Source organism: Perna viridis, chromosome 6 (assembly GCF_037379345.1).
Source record: "Perna viridis isolate PV_CMFRI_1.1 ecotype Kerala chromosome 6, ASM3737934v1, whole genome shotgun sequence".
NCBI classification, from domain to species: domain Eukaryota; kingdom Metazoa; phylum Mollusca; class Bivalvia; order Mytilida; family Mytilidae; genus Perna; species Perna viridis.
In genome coordinates this window covers 50,128,636-50,143,845 of record NC_142450.1, presented here as the reverse complement: position 1 = coordinate 50,143,845, position 15,210 = coordinate 50,128,636, and the positions used below count along the sequence as shown (strand labels likewise).

The following is a 15,210-nucleotide window of genomic DNA, read 5'->3' as shown; positions in this document are numbered from 1 at the left end:
ACTGTAGTCATGTTCTATGCAATTATTTAAAAATCAAAAGATTTAAGAAGAGGAATTAGTTAGACTAAATTGACATCTATAATATTCCAACAAAATCAAGTAAGTCTCCAGCTTATGTAAAAATACTATGTAACTGTAAAAACATAACTGCAGCATGGCATTTTGTATATAAAACACAAGCATCAGCCCAGAATAAAACATTTGACTTGTCTTCTATTCATCATTGACTTTAAGCTTAATTGAAATTGTTCCAGAAACAATGGACTCCTATAGTTTTTCTTTCTTTGTCATACTGTATCAATCATTTTAATTTAGAGGAATAAGTATCTTCTGATATAATAGAAGACTTAAACTAATTCATCTAATTTTATCATATCAGTTCTTTCTATTGCTAAGTACTTTTTGTTTTGCCTTTTCGAGTTTCGAGTTTTTATTTTCTCTATAAAGTTAAAAATATTGAAGATACACAGATATGGTTAATTGTTTTGTGGTTCGTAATGCTGGATAGATTTCTGTTCAAAATTCCACCGATTACTTGTTTTCATCTTGTTATGTTGATATCATTGAATAAGTCTGATTGTATGTTTTTCTTCATAGAAAACAATTGGTTCCGGATCATTAAAAAAAAAAACGTCTTAGTTATTTTATAAAGTTAATTAAATCAATATGTAAGAAACGATGATTGTGATTTACCGTCTATGTACTGGATTCCTAAACTTCATAAGAATCCATTCAAACAATGTTTCATAGCTGGATCTGCAAAATGTACCACCAAACCTCTTTCAAAACTTTTAACTTCTATACTCACAACTGTCAAAGAGGGTCTACAGTCCTACCACAACACTTGTTACTCCCGTAGTGGTATTAATTCAATGTGAATCCTGAAATTCGAAAGATCTTTTGGAGACAATCAGTTCAAGACTATTATCTGAATATACTAGCATTAGAACCTATGATTTTTCAACACTGTATACTTCTATTCCCCATACTCAGTTAAAATCCCGACTTAAAAACATTATACATCGTTGTTTTTCCAAAAACGATGGTACACCTAGATACAAATATATAGTTCTTGGTAGAGATTCCTCATACTTTGTAAGAAATAATTCCAAATCATCTTCCAAATATATAGAGGGAGATGTTTACAAAATGCTGGAATTTTTAATTGACAACATTTGTCCAGTGTGGTGGACGTGTTTTTCAACAAACGGTCGGCATTCCAATAGGAACAAATTGTGCTCCTTTACTTGCTGACCTATTCCTTCACTCTTATGAGGCTGACTTTATAGCTGATCTGATCAGAAAGAAAGACTATTGTTTGGCTAGATCCTTCAATCTCAGTTTCCGCTATATAGATGACGTATTATCTTTAAACAATCCTAATTTCGGGGATTTGAAACATCGCATCTACCCAAAAGAACTTGAGATAAAGGATACTACAGACACTGTGAAGTCAGCCTGATATCTTGACCTACACTTAGAAATTGATGGTAAAGGAAAACTATTGACCAAACTTTACGACAAACGTGATGACTTTTCATTCAGAATTTTCAACTTTCCTTTCATCTGTGGCAACATCCCTTCGGCTCCTGCGTTATGCCAGAGCTTGCCGAAACTACGCAGACTTTTTGTATCGCGCTAGAACTCTAATAAATTAGCTTCTGGAACAGAGTTATGTTGCTACAAGATTGAAGTCATCACTACAGATGTTTTATGGCTGTTGTCATGAACTCGTGAATCGTTATGGTGTATCCATCAGCACCATGAAAACTGATTTATTCAACGGGTCATAGTTTTCCTTCCCTCGTTTGTCTACCCCGGAATTGACCTTTTATGAGCAACTCGGCGGGTGTTTCTAGAAAAGCAGAGGACGCTTACCCTACCGGTGCACCTGGTCCATGCTCCCAGTTTTTTTGTGGAGTCCGAGTTGCTCATTTACTTTTGTTACTTTGTATGTATGATTTTAGTTACTTTATGTTCTTTGTTGTGCATGTCTGTTTTCAATGTCTGGTCTTTGTCCCTGGATTACATTCTTTTGATTACCGCTATAACCTTGGTTCCCTTGATTACTCTTTAAAACGGATGTATTTTTTTTTATAACATTTCAGTAACTTACATGTCCAACTATTTCTTCCCTTGTTTAAAATGTACGTACATGTACTAGGGATTTTATTACTGATCACTCATTTTTTATGCGATAAAATCAATTTGTTTTATCGCTTAATATGATAAGTTCATTTAATATATGTATTATACAATGTTAAAAAAGGCTTTTATTTTTAATTAAGAATTGGCTATGATACAAATTTTGTTTATTGAAGAATAACATGTTGATATTGTTTATTGCGCGAAGTGCACATGGAAAATTTATGTTACATGTATTTTTCAATAGACCATAACCAATTCTTATAAATTAATTTTAAAATATATTTTTATCTTTAAACATGAGAAAAGTAGCTCTGAATTTAACTGAATAGAGAAGTGTCAATATTTTTTATCCACTGAGATATAACAGATTATTTTCACCAATTAGATTACAGTATTTATCTTAAATTAACTTATTACACTTTACAAAAGAATCTTCTTTGTTTTCATCTGTCGTAAGACATCATACAAATCCAACATATCATTTCATCAGTAATAAAAAAACACTAAATCAAGACAACATAAATTGATGGTATGTAAGTGGTACTTTCTGCTTATAGAGCAACAAAAAGACCCAGTCCTCGTGATTATCCAATAATCAAATATAAGAACTACGTGTAGCAAAGGAGGAGGAATCAATGGAAATGTAACAACAACATAAAAACAAACAAATAAGGAACAAATTATGAAACACAAAAGAACTGAACAAAGTACACACAGACAAATGCACAGAAATGTGGAACCCAGAATGTTATTCTGTAAAAAAGCAACTAAAAATGTTGAAATAATTCCATTTACATTTTCCAATAGTTTAACTAAGTATTGGTGTGTTATAGTTCTTATTTATTGACGATTGAAACAAGGAGACCATGATTCAAACAAGATACATGATATACACTTATTCTGTTATCAAACGAACTTACAAAGTACCATAAACAACTACAAATGCATGTATCTTTAGAATATAGACCTATACACCACTACTATTGAGATTTAAATGTTTACAATTTTCTATCTGAGGAAGCAAATATGATTAATGCAACATGGTCTAAGCAATGTTGATATCTGTAATTATGAAAAAAACAAAATTAGACATATTTTTTTTGCATATTGTGAGCACGCATATAAAAGATAGTATATACTTAAAATTGGGTTGCATGTTACATTTAATAAAAATCCTCAACTGGATAAATTTTCATTTGCGTAGTTTGACATATTTTCTTATATATGATGCACAGCCTATCTATACAATTTTGTGAAAATCCAGTGACCTGTTTAAGAGGAATGATATTTTAACCATATAAATGATGTCCTTTTGGAATCCTCTGATAACAATCAAATTTCTGTTTGCATATATATAATAATGCTCAACCTTCCTATTAAACTTCATCAGTTTTTACACAGTTACAAAATCATGTCGATAGATAGACTGTCTGATTGCTTTGTAACCAAAGATACAAGTAGTCACTGATTAGAAGGAATATAAAACTGTGACTGACACATTCAATCGCATATCACAGCAAACCCTGAAACGAAACGCCAAGTGCAGTAATATTTTGGACACGAGTATTTTAAAAAGTACAAAACTTCAATTACAAGTACATTGAATTAGAAAAAATGTAATGACTATCATTAATTAATCATCATACATGTGTATCATAATGTATTTCATGTAACAAACATTTCTATGTAAAACAGAGATGGTAGAACCTAATTATAAAATTGATTGCTTAAGAAATTTGTATACCAACAAATTATTTGGCAGTCTATGGGAAATTTGACATTTTAAAATTCATATCCTTTATTCCAACCTTTAGTATGATTTTACTTACTTAATGTTCTTTGTTATGCATGGGTGTTTTCCATGTTTGGTCTTTGTCACTGAATGGCATACTTTTGACTACCGCTAGAACTTTGATTCCCTTGATTACTTTTTAGTCACATATTAAGTAGCAAATTATACATAACTTTATACTATATGGTGTCAATTTACAATGTTTGATTTGTTGGATTAAATGGACTTCAACATGTTCATTATCCTCTAATGAATTGAACAGTAATACATAAATTCAAGCTGGCACAAGATGATACTTTCAACTTTCTTAGCAGTGTAAATTTAGCATGTCAGTCTAGTCTTTTTTTTTTGGTAAGGGGGTTATTATGCGTATTTATACATACATGAAAAAAGTTGTTATTTGATTGCACAATGTCTAAATTAATACCACCGGAAAGAAAAGTGTCATGGATCATCAGTTTCCTCAAGCTGCTCCCTTTTCCTCAACAGCAGGTACTACTTTAAATCATGGTCAATGTATTTGTCATAAGGGGTCAAGCGCTCCAACAATTGTTTTATCCCATCAATAAGTTCTTGTTGTGTTCTTGGTTTCTTCCGCCCTTTAAAATGCTTTAATACACAAAATCTGAATTGGGTTAAGGTCTGGACTCTAAAAAAGAGTAGGCCAGTGGTTATATTGCATTAACAATTTTGTTGAGTGACTGTCATGCTTTGAAAAGAGTAAAATACAAAACTTTGCAAGTTTAAATCACAAAAAAAATATTCATAATTTAAACAACATATAAATACATTTATGTATAAGTAGTACTATCTTGAATTAAGACAATGCATTTAGTTTATATTTTAATGAATGAACTACAAATTTACTCTCTTTGATGTGCCAAAATTGAAATGCATGTATCTCAAATTTTCCTGTATTGGTCGGCTGACTAATTCAAATGTAGAATCTATGTCTATCAATTGGTCATAATTTATATAGACAGATATTAACAACTCTTTCAGATTTGCCAGCACGTTGGTATAAATACTCTTACACTAATACATTTACAGTCAAATATGTATTGAGACCTCAGTACTTAGTCACGTGAAAAATGGTTATCGTATGGGTTAGTTCTTTGTTCAAAGGGCTTACTTCTTTTCAAGTAAAGTAATACCAACTTCCCCTTATTCCCAGTATCAACATTAGTTTCTAGACCTTCGAAATTTCATACATGTAAATTGTATATTGGTAAGAGTAATCAAGGGAACCAAGGTTATAGCGGTAATCAAAAGAATGTAATCCAGGGACAAAGACCAGACATGGAAAACAGACATACACAACAAAGAACATATAGTAACTAAAATCATACATACAAAGTAACAAAAGTGAATGAGCAACTCGGACTCCACAAACAACTGGGAGCATGTACCAGGTGCATTGGTAGGGTAAGCGTCATCTGCTTTTCTAAAAACACCCGCCGAGTTGCTCATAAAAAGTCAATTCCGGGGTAGACAAACGAGGAAAGGAAACTATGACTCGTTGAATAAATCAGTTTTCATGGAGGAGATGGATACACCATAACGATCCACGAGTTCATGATGACGACCATGAAATTTCTTTAGTAATAACTTCAATCTTGTAGCAACATAACCCTGTTCCAGAAGCCTATGTGTTAGAGTTCTAGCGCGATACAAAAAGTCTGCGTAGTTTCGGCAAGCTCTGGTATAACGTATGAGTTGTGATATGAACACTCCATTCACAAGTGCTGAAGGGATGTTGCCACAGATGAAAGGAAAGTTGACAATTTTAAATGAAAAGTCATCACGTTTGTCGTAAAGTTTGGTCAATAGTTTTCCTTTACCATCGATTTCTAAATATAGGTCAAGATATGAGGCTGACCTCACAATGTCTGTAGTATCCTTTATCTCAAGTTCTTTGGGAGTAGATGCGATGTAACAAATCCGCGAAATTAGGATTGTTTAAAGATAATACGTCATTTATATAGCGGAAACTGAGATGAAATGATCTAGCTAAACGATATTCTTTCTTTCTGATCAGATCATCTATAAAGTCAGCCTCATAAGAGTGAAGGAAAATATCACCAAGTAAAGGAGCACAATTTGTTCCTATTGGAATGCCGACCATTTGTTGAAAAGCACGTTCACTTAAGACTCTCTAAAACATTAATACCTGCATTAAACGATGTTCATTAGAATATGTTGTGAACAAAAAAAGGCACTTGAGCGTCATTTAAAGTACCATGATAACCATCCATTGAAATAATATGATCTGTGGCACCTCTCCCAAAAATGCCTGCTCACAGATGGCCAGAATTCCAAGAAAACTTGTGAGTCTACGTTGACGCAGGCAAAAAAAATTGTACCATATGCTAGCTATTTTGTGAAAAAAAAACTTCAGTTTTAAATTTATTTGACATGTCATTAGTCAATAAGAACTATCTGAAAAATTCTAAAATAGTTATCTTGTTGTACAACATGAAGTTCCTAACAAAAATTCTGATTGGTTGCATTTTATTACTATGTTTAGAATTTCAGTCCAGAAGGGGGTAGAACACCTGTAAGTGTACCTTCTTGATTTACATGTATTACATAAATTATACCTACATATTTATAATTACAGGTAAACATAAATACAATACATGAAAATTATAATTGTATTTGAAAGATTGGAAAAAGAAAAAAAGTATCTGTTTTATTCGCTAAGCAGTTAAAAACGAAACTTAAAATAGAAGCTACATTGTATATATATAGCACTCTCGGTGAAACAATGAGAATAGGATATGGTGAATATGTCAAAAAGACAACTACCCCGCCGGGTTAAACAATTTCGATGTACGTAAACATTGTAAACATTATTATTTTTGAAGAAAAAAGTTATTTTGACATGTAACAAAAGTGTCTACATAAAATGTACCCATTACCTACAACTATATCCCTATTTTAACACATTTGTTGTTGGTTTTATCGCACATTTTCTTCCCTTTTAAGTTCTTTAATGAGAAATTGATACTTATTGAATATGTGTACCTTTAAAAAGATAAATTAAATATTTTCAGAGACAAATTTGGTCTATTAGTGAATAATCTATCCCCAGAGTGATTGCTACTCTCTAAAAGTGGAAATGAATTATTACTATATAATGTTTATTTTCTTCAATAACAACAGTATATGTAGTGTATGTAAGAAAGTAATCAGGGGAACCTAGTTTCTAGCGAGCAAAAGATAATGTAATTCAGGAAAATACAGACACAAATAACAAATTTGTGAAACTACATAAACCAGAACAGCTTTCGAATAACGACGTATTTGAAAGAGTAATCAAGGGAAACAAAAGTCTAGCGGAAATCATCAGACTTCAATCTTGTATTAACAAAGGCCTTTTCCAGAAGTTTAATTTTTTTATGTCTGCGTAGTTACGGCAAGCTCTGTCATAATGTTTGAGTAGGGACATGAAAATTTTACAGTACTTGTTTGGAATAAACCTCCCATTTTATTGGGTATGGGGCATGGAGAATAGGGTATGGGGAATGGGGAATTGAGTAAATGAATAGGGCAATGAGGAATGGGGCGAGGGAATAATTTTGATTGGTCAATCGAAAAAAAAAATGTTTAGCCTTGATTTTTCTTAAGCAACGTACTTATCATAATTCTATGATTGTCACAGCAATTGAAAGAGTAAATGTTTTGTTTATTTGTAGAATGTTCGCGTTCATACAATTCCGAAACATACATCATTTTTGAAAATTTAGACTGACATAATTTTGTCACAGACACTTGCATTATTTTAATATTGATATATTGATTATATTAAAAATTAAAAACAAGACCAGTTTTTAAATTGAAAACGTTGATTCCCTTTCAATTGTCTGACATATATGATAAGTGTCGCAACCACGAACCGGATACTAATATTGCCATCTTTGACAGCCACACATATGATGATTATTGTGTCAATTTCTACATTTCAAACAATTATTTTGGACCATTAAGGAAATTTCAAGTCATTACAATTTTTCAAATCACACAAATATCTCATTTTGAAGACTTTGTATTGATATATGAGTGTCTCAACAACCAACCGGATACTAATATTGCCATTTTGTAGAGAAAACTTTTGGACCATTATTGAAATGAAAACTTTTTGCACTCGTACCATTTGCAGAAATATGTCATTTTTCAAAAATTTGACTGAAATAAATGTGCCGCAGCCCCACTTACGATGCTCAATTTGACAATGTTTACATGCTTAACAATTATTATAGAACATTAAAGAAGTTTCAAGGGTTCATATTCATTCAACTTCAAAAATATCTCATTATAAGAGGTTTACTGAAATATTTGTATCACAGTCATTAACATAGTACTTATATTGACAATTTTAACATTTTATACAATAGTGTTTGACTGTTAGGTATATAACACAAGTGTTTGCTTACATACACTTTGCAAAAATATGTAATTTTGAAGATTTTCGATATTCATATTGCCATTGTGTAATATTAACATAACAATAATCCACTATTATTGAAATTTAAATTGGCCGCACTCATACAATTTGCAAAAATATGTCATTTTTAGGAAAACGGACTGAAATAAATGTGTCAAAGTCACATATATGATGCTTGTTTGACAATTGTTTCATTTTAAATAATAATATTATACCATTAAGGAAATATCCAGTGTTTGCAATCATTTAATTTGCAAAAAACATCTTACTTTTAAGAACTTGGTGTGAAATATAAGTATCACAGCCATCAACATAATACTTATATTGACAATGTTAACATTTTGTACAATAGTTTTAGACTGACAGGTATATAAAAATGTGTTTGTACACATACATCTAGCAAAAATATGTCCTTTATACGATTTTGGATTGAAATATGAGTGTCGCCACCATCAAACGGATACATATATTGCTATTTTGTTTATATTTTAAACAATGATATTGGACCATTATTAAATTTAAAACTGTTCGCGCTCATACAATTTTCACACATATGATGCTTATTTTAACATTTTTTTTACATTCTTCACAATTACTTGAGACCATTAAGGAAATTTCAAGTGATCGAACTCAATTTGCAAAAAAATTCATTTTAAAGAATTTGGTCTGAAATATATGTATCACAGTCATTATTATAATACTTATTTTAACATTTTATAAAAAAAATTAAGACTGATATATAAAGTTTGTACACATATATCTAGCAAAAATACGTCATTTTGAAGATTTTGGATTGAAATATGAGTGTTGCAACAACCAACTGGACTCTTATATTGTCATTTTTTTAAAAACAATACTATTGAACCATTATTGATATTAAAACTGTTTGCACTCAAACAATTTGCAGAAATATGTCATTTGTGAGGAATTTGACTGACATAGTAATCAAGGGAACCAAGGTTGTAGCAGTAATCAAAAGAATGTAATCCAGGGACAAAGACCAGACATGGAAAACAGACATACACAACAAAGAATATAAAGTAACTAAAATCATACATACAAAGTAACAAAAGTAAATGAGCAACTCGGACTCCACTAAAACCTGGGAGCATGGACTAGGTCCACCGGAAGGGTAAGCGTCCTCTGCTTTTCTAGAAACACCCGCCGAGTTGCTCATAAAAAGTCCAGTCCGGGGTAGACAAAGGAGGAAAGGAAAACTATGACCATGTGTTGCAGCTACATACATGATGCTTGTTTTGAAAATATTTACATTTTAAAAAATAATTTAAGACAATTAAGAAAATGTCTAGTGTTCACACCCATTTAATTTGCATAAGCATCTCATTTTTACAAGTTTGGTCAGAAATATATGCATCACAGCCATCTACATTATACTTATATTGACAATTCTAACATTCCATACAACAGTTTTACCCTGATAGGTATATACAAAATGTTTTTAGTGGAGTCCGAGTTGCTCATTTACTTTTGTTGCTTTGTATGTATGATTTTGGTTGCTTTATTTTCTTTGTTGTGTATGTCTGTTTTCCATGTGTGGTCTTTGTCCCTGGATTAAATTATTTTGATAACCGCTATAACCTTGGTTCCCTTGATTACTCTTTGCATACATAGACTTTGCAAAACCTTTTCATTTTGAAAATTTTTTATTGAAATGTGAGTGTTGCCACCACCAACCAGATACTAATATTTCCTTTTTTTATATTTTAAACAATAATATTGCACCATTATTGAAATTAAAACTGTTTGCACTCATACAATTTGCAGAAATATGTCATTTTGGAGAAATATAATTGAATTAACAGTCATTTCAAAACCTAGATTCGTTAACAATTAATATATTCATCTATAGTTTTAATAGTTAGAATATTTAGCATGATTATTTCTCATGCAGCCCCGAGTAGTGATAATTTACGATGTATTTATCGCGTGATTTCGGTGATTTTCAAACCCGGCTGCCAGATTCTAAAATTGATATTGATTGCACAAATCTTTGTTCATCTTAATGCATTATATGTGCATGATAAAACATTTACTTTCATTTTTCTTTTTGGGGGAAGAGGGATTAAACAACAAGAAATAATGCGATGTAATTGGGGATGGTTCAAATGGGGCAAGGGGGTTGGGATAATGGGGGATGGGGCTATGGGGAATGGGGCATGGGGCAATGGGGTATGGGGCAACGGGGAATGGGGCAATGCAATCTTGATTGGATTGTTGAATGAAGATATAGTTGATGCTGCAAAAATAATTCTATATTTAATTTTATCAAATTAACTTGAAAAAATGATAAACACTTGTATTGACCTAAGTACGATCTGCCGCATTCTGTTTCAAGCATATGTGAAAGCAAATATCATTATACTTCTTAAATTTCACAGACAAGACATCACAGCTTCTCCTTTTACCTTCTCAAGCACGTACACATTTTCAAAATTTTGTGGATCGCCAGGAAGTTCCTCATTCATGTTTTTGTTAGTTTGTAAAATGTACGTATGATTTTAGTTACTTTATGTTCTTTGTTGTGTATGTCTGTTTCCATGTCGGGTCTTTGTCCCTGGATTACATTCTTTTGATAACCGTTATAACCTTGGTTCCCTTGATTATTCTTTACCTTCAAGGCAATCATTTTGTCAAAACAATGTGTGATGATTTGTGTAATAGATACGTTTAATTCTGGTAAATGCATGTATTTTTGTTACCTCTGTTATTTGCCTTATATTCATGAATCAATTTGTTCATTTATTCCTGTTCTGTTTTGTTTTGTTTTGTTTTTTGTTTTTTGTTTTGTATTGTTTTGTTTTGTTTTGTTTTTTGTTTTGTTACAAAACAAAATAAAAAAAAGAACAAAACAAAATTCATAAATATTAGACTGTATTCGAAAACAATTATCAAAATGTACGTCCAAGGGCTTAGAAACACAAAGGATTAACAAGTTACTCACTACATCTTTTGTTTTAAAGTATGAAAAGTATTACGTCTATACCTGCATACATTGTAAGAGTAATTGTTTGATAAAGTGACAAATGTTTGTCCTAATGCTAAATGTCTATGAATGAGTAAATTGTAAACAATATAGTAGTCACTGGAAATCTATACTCTATCAAAACTATAAATATTGTGCCAACAATCATTCTAATCTTGAAATAAGCACTTTAAATATATATCTTATACCCGTATGATCACACGTTAGTTTCAAGGATATCATCATGGTTAAATACCTTAATTTTATTTGTTTTTGTTTCATGTACTTTAAAGGATTATCAAAACGAGTTGATATACACAGCAAACGAAGCTACAGGTATGATGAATTCCAAATCTTTACAATTTTTTTTTGACTTTATTTCTTTAACTAAAATTTAAATTGCTTTCTTAGTGTGCCTATTCAATATAGCATATCTTTAAAACAATACTTGTATCAAGAGAAGCCATTTAATACACAAGGTTTTTTACGATTCCGTACATCCATGCTTACATCTATCATTTTTTACGATAAATCATTATAGAAATAGTAACGCAGTAGTTCATAAGTTTAAAAAAAATCAATTGAAAACATAGTTATTTTCAGGACCAACATGTACAAATATATGATTATACCATCTCGCCATTGTGTTAGTTATTGTATAAAAACCATGTAAAAAAATTTCAATGCACATTATAGAAAGAAATCAAAGTCCAGTGTAAACAATTAATTCGATTTTTTGATGTAGATATGGTTCTTAAAAATTTATATTCAACACCAATAATTTATCTACCGGTACTCTTTTCAGTTCTATGTACATACTGGGTATATCAATGCCAAATTAATTGTTCTAGAAATGCAGTTCGCTTGAGATGTCTGCAAGATCAAAGTTCAGACACGAATTGGGACAAACGTCCATTAGTGGTGATGGGAATATTAAGCGGTGCTGAATTTCGTGAAAGGAGGGATTCTCAAAGAAAAACATGGATAAAAACAATGCAAAAAATGGGAAAGATTTTGCCGTTCCGCATCGTGTATAATTTTTTTCTAGATACAAACACGACCGAAAGTGAAGAAGAGAATCGATTTCATGTTGCATCTAAATGTACCAGAGTTATTTTTCACCATAAAATCATATTGCTTTCAATATGAAATAAATAGAACTGTTTTTTATGTGTAAAATGTCCATATTTGTTGAATTTAGATCATCGTGATAAAAGCAATCTATTTCGAAATAATTTAGCTATTTTAACTGATGCGATACCATCTCATTGGTCTATAAAAAATAATATTGCATTGTTGATATGACAAATGTCCATTTTATTATACATGGTACATTGTGAAAACATTTTCACTGGTCTTTGAGTATGAAAATATTGAAATTTCATAAAATTGGTGTAAAATATATTCAATATTTAGATACTAGAGTATTTTTGACTTATGCGATACCATCTTATTGCTCTAAATATGAATAGAAAGTAATTTTTATGTGAAAAATATCCATATTTGTTGCATATGGATTATTGGGAAAACATTTTCCTTGCTTCAGGAGAATAACAATACCAATATGTCATAAAATATTGGTGAAAAGTACTTTTTTTTTTAAATAATTAAGCTATTTTAACTAATGCGATACCATTGTATTGGTCTAAAAAAGAAAATAATGTATTGTTGATATGAAAATGTCCATTTTTATTATACATGGTACATCGCAAAAACATTTTGACTGGACTGGGATATGAAAAAATTAAAATTTCATACTATTTTACTATAGGTAGTATTCCCATTTGAGTATCATTGGCGTCAAGGCTGTTTTTTTCACTCTATTTAATTTTCACTTCCTTTCATTTCTCGGTTTACATGACTTCTGGTCTTTGAACTAGATTTTCATTGAATATCCTATATTGCTCCTCCTTTTTTGATGAACTATCTTCTCATCGCATAAGGTTCTGGCATCTTAGATCAATATGATTCATCTAGTTGAACTTTTGAAACTTTCTTGATCTATTGAGGTCATCGAGTCGTATACAAGGATTCCGCTCTGGTTTCCTCTTGTAATTGATATTCCGACGTTGTACGTTTTACGTTATTAATACATCCTAAATATTTTCTTTGTTCCGAAATCTTCTCAATGCAGTTCCATTTATAAGGATCACATTTGTTTTCTGGTCGACTTTTTTCTTTTCTCCAGTTGGTCTACCACGAGGTCTTTTTGGGGCTTCACTTTCTTTTGTCAGTTCATTCTTTGGTTTAAAGTTGGCACATTCTTTTGTCCATTACACATGTACGGCATCACTACTGGTGACTTCTTCTAAGTGAATTCCTCTACAGGGAACTACATAGTAAATCTTTATTGTCCATGTACGTCCATCTCCTTCGCTGGTCATTCACGAAGTGAACCAATATTCTTTTCCATTTCTTTTTATAGTCATCTGCATTCAGCGGTCAACTGTCGGATACATACAAAATGTTCCCATCTGCTGGGCTTTTGGATTGCAATTCTTGAGTTTCATTCGGAATCAGGCTTTCGTGCTTTGGAAAACATGAGTGCATTGGTTGTATACGGGTCATGGAGTAGCCAGTTCATCAAAGCATCTTGGTGTATTACTGTCGTCAAAGCATCTTGGTTTTGCACAGTCATAAAAATATCGTTAATATCGTCAGATAAACCAGGTTGCACGGGTCCTATCTACTTCTATCTGCTGGTGCTCGACTGTCGAAGTAATGTAGCTGGTGCTACTGCTGTTCGAATAAGGAGGTGTGTGTATTCCAGCTGCTGCTGCTCGTAATTGGGGAGGGGTATTTCTGCTGCTGCTTTTTACATATGGGGATATTTCTGCTGCTGCTGGTCGTATTTGGCTTCATTCTTCCTACTGCTTCTATCTGCTGGTGCTCGAATATGGGCGTATTCTAGTTGTTGCTGGCTGTATTCGGGATCGTTCTTTCTGCAGCATTCATTTGCTGCAAACGGTAAGTGTTGCTTGCTGGGTTTGTTTTTGTCGTGTTTACTTTTCAAGTTTAAATCGGAAGATCAAGATTTAGTTTTTTTGCAAGATTATTTCATTTTGTCATCTCCTAAGTAACTTGACTTCTGTTACTTTAAGTGGGGTATTATTGTTACCAAAGGCATGAATTTGGTTACGGTCTGTTATAGCTTGTTTTTTACCTCTTTATTACTTTCGATGTTTTGATTCCCTTCATACATTACCTACCGTCTTTTATTGTATATATATTTTTTTTGTTTTTGCTATTTTTTTTTATAAAATTAGGGCTTAGATCAATCTTCTCTATATTTAATTTTTATGAAACTATATCATGTGCTTCATTGAACTTCAATTTAAGATAAAATTCGTGCTGTTGAAATTCCCCTTAATCTCTTTTATTATCATTCACGTAGTTGTCCGCTTCATCATTCTTTCTTTGCATCTAACATTTGTTATTGTTCGTTCCAAAACTTTAATCTGATTCAAACTGTAGCTCTACCTCCTCCTACTACAGCTATTTTGATATTGATCTTTCCAAACGTAAATCATAACTTAACCAACGAATTAACTAAACTGAATCCTCAACCCATTCCAAGATACTACTTCTATGTAGGAGTCTAGTCTTATCCCTTGACCCTAACACTAACCCTAACAACTAACCCTAACCCAAACGTAATCATAACCCTGGACAAACATCAACATCTGACCCAAATTTTAACGGTGAACTAATCTCATATGTCTGTTTAAACTATTCATTCTACTCAAAGACTTTGAACAAATGGAAAAGAGGAACATGTTTACTCTTCGACAGTCTATGTACAACTGTCACTTTTTCCGGGTTAAACTCGTTTTTATATGG

General features: G+C 31.8%; 3 long non-coding RNA genes across 7 annotated transcripts in view; 1 reads left to right on the top strand and 2 right to left on the bottom strand.

The window, feature by feature from the left end:
* The window catches only part of LOC148615475 (uncharacterized), a 91,513-nt gene extending 78,908 nt beyond the window's left edge, over nucleotides 1–12,605 (top strand). The window contains exons 1-3 of one of the 5 annotated variants that reach the window (XR_015923914.1): nucleotides 6,463–6,497; nucleotides 11,664–11,706; nucleotides 12,176–12,605. This is a non-coding gene — a long non-coding RNA (uncharacterized LOC148615475). Of the gene's footprint in view, nucleotides 1–6,462; nucleotides 6,498–10,857; nucleotides 10,895–10,939; nucleotides 11,085–11,248; nucleotides 11,368–11,663; nucleotides 11,707–12,175 lie in introns of those variants that run through there. The other 4 variants (XR_015923910.1, XR_015923911.1, XR_015923913.1 and 1 more) reach the window with 4 other exon arrangements.
* LOC148615477 (uncharacterized) lies at nucleotides 2,656–4,069 on the bottom strand. The gene is made up of 2 exons (XR_015923915.1): nucleotides 3,978–4,069; nucleotides 2,656–3,671 (listed from the first exon to the last, which is right to left on the bottom strand). It is a non-coding gene; the product is annotated as an uncharacterized LOC148615477 (long non-coding RNA).
* On the bottom strand, nucleotides 4,134–10,804 carry LOC148615476 (uncharacterized). The gene is made up of 3 exons (XR_015923916.1): nucleotides 10,713–10,804; nucleotides 6,111–6,313; nucleotides 4,134–4,589 (listed from the first exon to the last, which is right to left on the bottom strand). It is a non-coding gene; the product is annotated as an uncharacterized LOC148615476 (long non-coding RNA).
* Nucleotides 12,606–15,210: the final 2,605 nt, after the last annotated feature.